Here is an 11,289-nt window from a genome sequence, read left to right on the forward strand (position 1 = left end):
GAAAGGGGAGAAGCCATGTCGCCTAACTCTGGAGGTTGGTATAAGGGTTTGAAAGGCTTTGTCTGATTTCAGAAGCCTCTTCCCGTAAACACCGGGCGGAGTCTCGTACTATCCCTGACTGGTTAGTGTAAAAGCAACATTCTTCCCCTAAGAAGGTGAAAGTCCTCCTTTCTCAGCAGTGAGGAGGTCTAGGCCTCAGCGGTTTTGGAGAGTCACTGCTGCCAAAGAGTCTATTTGGGATTGTAGAGTAAGGATAGATTTTGTTACTTCTTGTAAACTGTCTGAGAAATCCTTCAAGTGTGTGTGGTAGCAGGATAATGAAGTAGATAAACCTGCTATTCTGGTTCCTGTAGCAGTGGCCATTCCTAACCCTATAAGTAGGGGTATTAGTTGTATGGCCCTGTGCTGACAGGAGCTTTGTGGGGCACTGATAGGGTCTGATTTCCACAAGATTAGAAGTTAGGATAATACATGTTATACTGTTAACTTTCAGCAAACTTTACTTTTGTTGAAAACCTTGTAAATTTGGGATTTCAATTATTCTTTGCTATTAATAAGACCTCATTCAGTCCATATTAACTTAAAATTGGTATAGATGTCTCCTTCCTGATTCCGTAAGTACTTTAAGGTTTGGCTGAGTGCAAACAGCTCACATGTTTGAGCACAGCAATTATTAGGCAATTCTCCTAACTCTGCTTCTACAAGAATTGCCTTATCACTTACCGAATACCCATTGTGTCTTTTTCCATTAATCACCCAGGAGGAACCAGCTATCATCCTGTCCTGGAGGGAGTTCTTCCTAGGTCTGGTTAGACCTTTGTATGGTAATTAATTAAGATTTAGTTGCCCTGTTAGGAAACCTACCGGGTTAAGGATTTTTGATAGGAAGGCTATGGGCTGTCAGTGGCCTCAGTGCTTTTGGACTATGCTCTTGTTTACACTGACAACAAGGTGGTATTGGAGTGTTATAGGGTCACGGAGAAGACCTTCAATTATCAATTATAGGTTTTAAATTTACCCTGGCTTTTAAAGGAATAGGGTGCACTGTTTTTTCTTTACTGCTTCCCTCTCTCTGTCTTTCTCTCTTTCTTCTCTGACTTTCTGTCTTTCCCCTCTCTCTTTCTCTGACTTTCTGTCTGTCTGTCTGTCTCTCTCTCTCTCTGGCTTTCTTTCTCTTTCTCTCTTTCTTTCTCTGCTGGTCTTTCCCTGCCTCTGCCAGCCACTTATGCTGCTGTTCTCCCCTCTCCTTCTCCTTTGGCTTTGGCAGTGTAAAACTGCCACCTCCTTGGGTTTTTGCACTACATGCAATAACTCCATGATTTCCTTGTGATATTTAATGGAGGTTCCCCAGAGGTTAGGAACTCCCTTTCTTTCCATATTGCAGCATGGGCATGTAGAATTCGATAAGCATTCTTGGTATCTGTATACACATTTATTCTTTTTCCCTTTCCCAGTTCTAAGGCTCAGGTTAGTGCCACTAGTTCTGCTAACTGGGCGCTGGTCCCTGGGGGAAGAGGCTTACTTTCAAGTACTGTTACATCACCAACTATGGCGTAACCTGCCCTTCGTATCCCATTCTCCACAAATGAACTTCCATTGGTATATGGGTTAAGGTCAGGATTAGCTAAGGGGACTTCTAGAAGATCCTCTTGGGCGGCATAAGTCTGGACTATAATTTGTTGGCAGTCATAAGAGATGTTGACCGTCATGCTTGATTGGTTCTCCATCCTCTGGGAGAAAAGTAGCAGGGTTAAGGGCTGCACACGTGCATATTTGAAGCACTGGTCCCTCAAGTAGTAGTGCCTGGTATCTAAGCAGGCAGTTGTCTGATAGCCATAAACTTCCTTTGGCAACTAGTATGCCATTTATATCATAAGTAGTTCAGACAGTGAGATCCTTTCCTTGTATTATTTTGATAGCCTCTGATATTAAGACGGCTACTGCCACAACTACCCATAAACAGTGATGCCAGCCTTTTGCTACTATATTAATTTCCTTACTTAGGTATGCCACTGGTTGTGGGGTTGTCCCACAAGTCTGAATAAGGACTCCAAGAGCTATTCCTGCTCTCTCTCTGATGTATTAAGAGAAGTTTTGTCCTGTGGGAAGGCTTAAGGCTGGAGCTTGTACTAGGGCCTGCTTTAAGGTCTTGAAGGCTGTTTCTGCCTCTGGTTTCCATTCTACTAGATAGGTATTTGCCCTCTGGGTCTCCTTGATTAGAGTATAGAGGGGCCTGGCTATCTCACTGTATCCGGGGATCCATAGTCAGCAAAAGCCAGTGATTCCAAGAAACCCCCACAACTGTTTAAATGTCTTAGGGCAAGGATAAGCCAGTATAGGCTGTATTCATTCCTTGCTAAGGGCCCTGGTTCCTCTGGCTAAGATTAGGCCTAGATATATGACTTGTTGTAGGCAGAGTTGGGCCTTCGATTCCCATGCTTTGTACCCTTGATTAACTAGAAAGTTCAAGAGATCTAGAGTAGCATGGTGGCATGAGGCTTCCAAACTAGTAGCCAAAAGTAAATCATCCACATACTGAAGGACCACAGTGCTTGCACTTCCGAAGTGGCCTAGATCTTGGGCCAGTGCCTGACCAAACAGATGAGGGCTATCCCTAAACCCTTGGGGCAAGACTGTCCATGTAAGTTGGGACGTGTGGTCTGTGGGATCCTCAAAGGCAAAGAGAAACTGGGAGTCAGAGTGCAGGGGAGTACAGAAGAAGGCATCTTTGAGGTCCAGAACAGTGAACCATTCTGCTTCCTCTGGCATTTGAGAGAGCAGGGTATAGGGGTTGGGTACGACTGGATATAGAGGAATTACTGCCTCATTGATAAGTCTAAGATCTTGAACTAGTCTCCTAGAATTGGGGTGTTGCAGGGACTGCTGCATTTTCTTATTAAGCCTTGAGCTTTTAAATGTCTAACAATATCCTGTAATCCTTTATGAGCATCAGGCCTTAAGGGATATTGCCTTTGATAAGGAAAAGTGGTTCGGTCTTTTAGCCTGATTTGGATTGGGTGGGCATTTTTTGCCCTTCTGAATTGTCCTTTCAATGCCCAGACTTCAGGGTTGATTCCCTCCTCAAGCAGGTGACAACAAATGGGTAACTTGTTCCCCATATTCATGTAGATAATAGCTCCAGCTTTGGCTAATATGTCCCTCCCTAATAAGGGTTTGAGACTTTCAGGCATAACAAAAAAGGCATTTGAAAAGAGCAAAGTCTCCCAATTACAACTGAGGAGATGGGAGAAATACCTGGTTACATGCTGTCCCAGGATTTCTCAGATGGTAATGGACGTTGAGGACAGCTGTCTGGGACAAGAGATTAACACTAAGAAAACCGTGCCAGTGTCCAGGAGGAAGTCAATTTCCTGGCCTACAATGGTTAATCGTACCCGGGTGATGACATGAGCTGGCGCTTGCCCCGGGCACCCTCAGTCCTGTTGTTGGATCATCTGGTTGGGGGCTTCTGGCCCAGAGAACCTTTGTCCTCTGGGGCAGTGCACCTTCCAGTGATTGCCTCGGCATAGTGGACAAGGGCGAGGGGGCAGCTTGTTTCTTGTTGGACAATCTTTTTTAAAGTGTCCTTGCAAACCACACTAATAACAAGCCCTACCAGGTGATTGGCCTGCTCCATTTTCTGTCCTCTCTGAACCACCAAGGTTTGTCTGAGGGCCATGACTAAGGCTGCGGCCTTTCTCTGGTCTCACTTTTCCTTTTTGGCCTGTTCCTCTTGGTCCCTACTATAGAACACTGAGGTTGCCAGGTTTAATAATGCCTCCAGATTTTGTTCAGGGCCCAGGGCTCGCTTTTGGAGCTTTCTCCTGATATGTGTGGCTGATTGGGAAATGTACTTATCTTTTAGGATCAATTGACCCTCGAGGGAGTCAGGTGACAGAGGAGTATATTTTCTTAAGGCCTCCCATAGCTGCTCAAGGAAGGCAGAAGGATTTTCTTCCTTTCCCTGAGTTATGTGGACATCATTGAATAATTCATGGACTTTTTCCTAATTCTCCTTAGTCCTTCTAGAACACAGGTCAGCAGATGTTTACAACTCCAGTCCCCATGATCTGAGTTGGGGTCCCAGTAGGGATCCATACTGGGGATGGCTTGCTGACCAGTAGGTAATTTTTCCCCTTCCAGGTAGCTCCAAACTCTCAGGCTGCAGCTAAAGCTGCATTATTTTTATTAAAGGCCAGGGTTTGATCTAACAATAGCATGACACCTCTCCAAGTGAGGTCAAAGGACTTGCCCTAGACCCTGTAGGACATCTATGTACCTATCAGGATCAGGATCATCTAAAAACTTCCCCAGATCTAGCTTGATCTGCCTTTTTTTTTTGAGATGGAGTTTCGCTCTTGTTGCCCAGGCTGGAGTGCAATGGCATGATCTCAGCTCACCACAACCTCTGCCTCCCAGCTTCAAGCGATTCTCCTGCCTTAGCCTCCCGAGTAGCTGGGATTACAGGCATGTGCCACCCCATCCAGCTAATTTTTTTGTATTTTTAGTAGAGATGGGGTTTCTCCATGCTGGCTTGGCTGGTCTCAAACTCTCGACCTTAGGTGATCTACCCACCTCAGCCTCCCAAAGTGCTGGGATTACAAGCATGAGCCACTGCGCCCAGCCCTTGATCTGCTTTAAATCAGAGAGGGAGAAAGGGACATGTACCTGGCTTGGGCCAAAATTCCCCTCCCCCTACAGCTTGAAGGGGGACATAACCAGTAGCCTGGGGGTTTTTGTGGTCCCTTGGAGATTTATTTGTTTCCTTCTGGGTAGGGGAGATTAGAGGAGGCTTATCATTAGTAGGAAGGGGAGCTATAGGGAGGCTAGGATATGGGGGTAAGCTGAGACGTCCTCTTGTGGGAGGTAAATTGCAAGCTTTGCATAGTTGTGGATTCTCCTTCAATGAAAAAAAAGCTTGGACATGAGGTATTGCACTGCATTTGCCTTCCCTCTTATAGAAAAGGTCAAGCTGCAGGATAGTATTATAATTTATACTTCCCTCAGGTAGCCATTTTTCCCCAACAGAGAGAGAATACTGGGGCCAGGCCATAGTGCAGAAAAAAAATGAGCCACCTCTTTCTCAGGGTTTGAGAGTCAAATTGGTCCCAATGGCTTAGGATGCATTTCAAGGGTGAGCCTGTTGATGCCTGAGTGTTTCCCGTGTGAAAGATAAAACCACCCACGGTTATGGTTTGTTTTCCATCCCAACCCAAGAACCCGCAATGGTCCTTGGACCCTGCTGATTGGAATAGTTGTGCTCACCGATGCAGCAGCAGATCCCCCTCTTGCCCAAGAACCCACAACGTTCCCTGGACCCTGCTGATTGGAATAATTGTGTTCACCAATGCCGCAGCAGAAACACTAGTTTTCCTCCTAGACCACAAACAGGACTGAGGAAGATCGGATTTAGTGGCCCTTACCGGTGCATTCTTGAAAACCTGCACCCTTGTCTTTCCTCTTAGACCACAAAGAGGACCAAGAAAAATCGGATTTAGTGGCCTTTACCAACACATTCTCAAAAACCTGTTAGAGTCCTAAGTGTTGTCTCCTGGTAGTACTGGGACCTTACCCCTCTCCTATAAATGATATGCCCCAGAAATGGAGTGGAGGGCCATACCCTGAGGGAGGGACGGGATCTCCAGGGTTGGAAGATTGATGCCTTTTGTCCTCACTTCTCATCATACGAATAGGAAGAATATCATTTCTGAGGCTCCCCATATCCTAGCTTCGGGAATAGCCTTTGTTAGGCCTGCTTGTCTGAGGAGGGATCCTAAAAGGATAGTTGGTCTCCCCAACTGACAGGGCTTTGGGCAAAAATTATGTCTAATTGGTGAGCCTGGGTGCCCAAAGAAAGCAACAGAGTCCCTAAATTTATACTAGAAGTCATTCTTATAGGAGAAACTAGAAAAGCACCAGAGGCAGGGAGTGGTTTTTAGAAGCAGGACTAGCCTCAGAGAAGAGAGGCGGAAGGAAGTTTGTCTGACAGGCATTAGGACCCAGGAGGCAAAGGTCAGGATAGACAGGATAGATGGGCAAGTCTCGCTTGGGCAACATGACTTTGAGAGTTCTGCTCATGGCTACAGGGTCAACTAACTTTTTGTCGGGACCCCAGAGCTGAATGGCTTTCCTCTCTGTCGACCCTTGGCTCAGCCTAGAAGTACAGGAAAAGTGGAAGCTGGTTCCAGGCAAACCAACACTCCCAACTCCAAAGAGTCGGGGGTTGTTAGAGAGCCCTTTCCCAGAAAGCCTGACACCCATGTCTTTAGTCCGGCTGCAACGCTAGTCGCTTTTAACTGGCTGGCAGGTGCCCAGTGTTTAGTCCCTGAATTCTAAGGAAAAATAGGACAGACTAGCAAGCAAAAGGGGTCCAATGGTACTCACCACTTGGCAATAGTCCCATCTGGGTTGCCAAGATGTGTCCAGAGTTGGTTTCTTCTGGTGCATTCTTGGTCTCGCTGACTTCAAGAACGAAGCCACGGACCTTCACGGTGTTACAGCTCTTAAAGGTGGCACAGACCCAAAAAGTGAGCAGCAGCAAGATTTATTGTGAAAAGCGAAAGAACAAAGCTTCCACAGCATGGAAGGGGACCCAAGCGGGTTGCTGCTGCTGGCTGGGGTGGCCAGCTTTTATTCTCTTATTTGTCCCTGCCCATGTCCTGCTGATTGGTTCATTTTACAGAATGCTGATTGGTCCATTTTACAGAGTGCTGATTGGTCCATTTTACAGAATGCTGATTGGTCCATTTTACAAACCTCTAGCTAGCTACAGACCACTGATTGGTGCATTTTACAATCCTAGTTACAGAGTGCTGATTCGCGCATTTTACAATCCTTTTGTAAGACAGAAAAGTTCTCCAAGTCCCCACCCGACCCAGAAGTCCAGCTGGCTTCACTTCTCACTATCTCCTACACAATGCAAAAAAACAAAAAAACTCACTCCAACAAAATGATGGTCTCCAGTGTCCACTTGATTAGGTAAATGATGCCCCACAAAAGTTAATTTCCAACTGTTTATTCATTCAATCTCAGTCTGACAATGTGCTCTCCACTGTGCCAAGGCTGTGAAGCTGTTTATAAAAAGACACTTCCTATGACCTTGCACCTATTGTTTCCATTAAAATATGCAAGTCCTGTCTCCTAGAGTCTAGCTTGTTTCTTCACACATTTCAGGCAGCAACTCACCATCTGGTGGTCCATATTTGAGTACCCAAACTAGCCAAGTGGATTCTGTCAGGGTATACGGGGCAGACGTGAAAGATGGGCCCCACAATCCAATCTATATAATTTATTACTAAATAGTTACTATGCTGTGGGCCAGGCCTGGTGGCTCATGCCTATGATCCCAGCAGTTTGGGAGGCCAAGGCGGGTGGATCACCTGAGGTCAGGAGTTTGAGACCAGCCAAGCCAACATGGAGAAACCCCATCTCTACTAAAAATACAAAATTAGTCAGGCGTGGCGGTGCATGCCTCTAATCCCAGCTACTCGGGAGGCTGAGGCAGGAGAATTGCTTGAACCCGGGAGGCAGAGGTTGTGGTGAGCTGAGATCATGCCATTGCACTCTAGCCTGGGCAACAAGAGTGAAGCTCCGTATCAAAAAAAAAAAAAAAAAGTTACTATGCTGAATAATTTTAAGGAAAAAATATGATTAGGGGAAGATGAGAAGAAATAGAACACCTGGTAAAAGGCATGAACTTTCTGATAACTTCAGTTGCTATTCTTGTTTATCTAAATATTTAGCTTTCTTTTCTTCTTTAAAGAAATCCTTGAAATTATCAAGCCTATAATATTCCTCGGCATCGTAAAACCTCTTAGCCACTTAGAGCTTCGGTCAGCTGAGGCCACTTTCAGCTTTAGCAGTTATACCCTTTTGATGATTTCTTTCATTGCCTGTTATAACTGTATCATTGATAGTTGAGCTGCTGTCAGCCAGCAACCATTTATCTCTTCTCAACAACCAGATTCAGGTAAGACCTCAGATAGTCCTTTCTGTAGCTAGATCCCATTTGCTTTTACATTTCCTCTGCTAAGTCAGAAAAAGAGAAGATGGAGGCCTAGCGTGGTGGCTCATGCCTGTAATCCCAGCACTTTGGGAGGCCGAGGTGGGCGGATCATGAGGTCAGGAGTTCAAGACTGGCTTGAACAACATGGTGAAACCCCGTTTCTACTAAAAAATACAAAAATTAGCTGGGCATGGTGGTGTGCACCTATAATCCCAGCTACTCAGGAGGCTGAGGCAGAAGAATTGCTTGAACCTGGGAGGTGGAGGTTGCAGTGAGCAGAGATCACGCCATTGCACTCCACCCTGGGTGACAGAGTGAGACTCCATCTCAAAAAAAAAAGAAAAAAGAAAAAGAGAAGATGGAAAAAAGATCACGTCTTTTCCCTCATCCACCTGAGATCCTCTGACTCTCACTTTCCAATGGCAAACCAGTTGCCTAAGTTACTAAGTTTCTAACTAGGATAGCTCCTACACACTCTATAAAGCCTACTCCTCCAGCTTCCCCCACTGTTCTAATGAACCACTAATTAGCTTCAAAAGATTATCTTTAGTGAAGCAGACCTTTCCAAAGTTCTTAAACAGCTATGAAAAGATTATAAAGAGAATTCAAGATCTGAGATCAGGGATCAGTAAGCTTTTTCTGTATCAACCAGATGATAAATATTTTAGGCTTTGCAGGCCACGTATGTTATCCGTCAAGACTACTTAAGTCTCCCATTATAGCTTGAAGGAGGACATAGACGGCCAGGCACGGTGGCTCACGCCTGTAATCCCAACACTTCGGGAGGCCAAGTGGGGTGGACCACGAGGTCAGGAGATCGAGACCATCCTGGTGAAACCCTGTCTCTACTAAAAATACAAAAATTAGCTGGGTGTGGTGGCACGGGCCTATAGTCCCAGCTAGTTGGGAGGCTGAGGCAGGAGAATCGCTTGAACGAGGGAGGCAGAGGTTACAGTGAGCTGAGATCCTGCCACTGCACTCCAGCCTGGCAACAGAGTGAGACTCCATCTACACTAAAGTTTAAATTTCACGTAATTTTTATGTGTTACAAAATATTCTTCTTTAAAAAATGTTTAATATTAATGTAAAACCATTCTTAGCTCACAGGCAGCAGGCCAGATTTGGCTCGTAGGTCATAAATTGTCAATATCTGCCTCAGACGACTAAATGCCCAAGTATGCTCCAACAGTTAATTGTATAATAATAAATAGTAATAAGTCAGTCTGGGCGTGGTGGCTCACACCTGTAATCCCAGCACTTTGGGAGGCCAAGGCAGGTGGATCACCTGAGGTCAGAAGTTCAAGACCAGCCCAGCCAACATGGTGAAACACCATCTCTATTAAAAATACAAAAATTAGCTGGGTGGTGGTGGGTGCCTGTAATCCCAGCTACTCAGGAGGCTGAGGCATGGGAATCGCTTGAATCCAGGAGGCAGAGGTTGTAGTGAGCTGAGATCGTGCCACCACACTCCAGCCTAGGGGATAGAGAGAGACTCTGTCTCCAAAAAAAATGTAATAAGTCAAAGAAGACAGGTGGGGTGCAGTGGTTCACTCCTGTAATCCTAGCACTTTGGAAGGCCAGGGCGGGCAGATCACTTGAGGTCAGAAGTTCAAGACCAGCCTGGCCAACATGATGAAACCCTGCCTCTACTGAAAATACAAAAATTGGCCAGGCATGGTGGCGTATGCCTGTGGTCCTAGCTACTCGGTTGACTGAGGCATGAGAATCGCTTGAACCCAGGAGATGGAGGTTGCAGTGAGCCAAGATCATGCCACTGCACTTCAGCCTGGGCGACAGAGCAAGACTCTGTCTCAATAAATGAATAAATAAGTAAATAAATAAGTCAAAGAAGACAGACATCAGCCGGGACCAAAAGAATCAAAAACTTCCTGGGGAAAGTGAAATTTGGGTTAGGCCTTAAACGAAGAGTAGAATATAAACAAATGGAGAATGGGAGAGAAGAAAGAGGAAAAGATGTGTCTCTCCAGTATCCGAGTGACAATAAGAAAAAAAAAGGTGAAAGAAAACTCAGGTTTTGAATGGAGAAATTGCAGGAGATATGGCAGGGTCCTGAATATCAGAGTAAGGAATTTAAATTTAGCCTTCATACAAATAGCACCTTTAGTTTATTCTTGCAGAAGAAACATAGGACTGATTTGACAAGAGAAAGACTAAGAGCAGGAAGGCCAAGATGAGGACGCTGCAGTTGTACAAAGTGTAGGATCTTGGGTGAGCGTAGTGACAGTAACAGAAGAGAAGAGACAGCATCAAGAAATGCGTGACATAAGAAATCTACAAGACTTGGTGACTAGAAAGATTTAGAGGAGGATTCACAGTGATTTTGGAATTCAAGATCGGGAAATTGGGAAAATTCTTCAAACTTTCATTGGCTATTAAGCACACATTATGACCAGGACAGATGCTGAGTGTTTGGATAGAAAAACCTACACGACATAGAGCTTATGGTGTAGTAAGGGAGAGACAGTCATGTGAATGCAAAGGCATGATATTGTTATAGGTTATCTGATAGAAGTCTGGGCAAGTGCAGTGGGAGTCCAGAGAAAGGAACAGAATGAAATGCAATCTGCAGAGGCATTAGAAGTGACTACTCAACCTGAGCCACACAGTGAGACTCCATCTCTACAAAAAATAAAAATAAAAATTAGCTGAGTGTGATAGTGTGCACCTATAGTCCCAGCTACTTAGGAGGCTGAGGCAGGAGGATCGTTTGAGCTCAGGAAGTTGAAGCTGCATTGAGCCATGATCACACCACTGCATTCCAGTCTGGGTGACAGAGTGAGACCCTGTCTCAAAAAAATAAAAATAAAAAAGAGTGACTATTAAGAACAGCAAGATTTGGCCAGGCACAGTGGCTCATGCCTGTAATCCGAGCACTTTGGGAAGCCAAGGCAGGAGGATCTTTTGAGCTCAGTAGTTCAAGACCAGCCTGGGCAACATAGTGAGACCCCGTCTGTACAAAAAATAAAAAATAAAAATAAAAAGAACAGCAAGATTTCCTGGAGCTAGAGTTTTAGATTTTAGAGACATTCACATACTGAGATGAGGGTGAATGAAATGAAGCATATAAACTCTGTAAACTGTGATGTTAAAATATTAGACGACATTTTTACTTTTTACCAGAGCCTCGTGTAGAAATTAAGCATTAGGGAAGAACATGAAAGAAGGGTAGGAAGGTTAAGATCAAGCTTTAGGTCACAGGCGTGGCGGCTCACACCTGCAATCCCGACACTTTGGGAGGCCAAGGCAGCTGGATCATTTGAGGC

Source organism: Pan paniscus, chromosome 1 (assembly GCF_029289425.2).
Source record: "Pan paniscus chromosome 1, NHGRI_mPanPan1-v2.0_pri, whole genome shotgun sequence".
In the NCBI taxonomy this organism is placed as follows: Eukaryota; Metazoa; Chordata; class Mammalia; order Primates; family Hominidae; genus Pan; species Pan paniscus.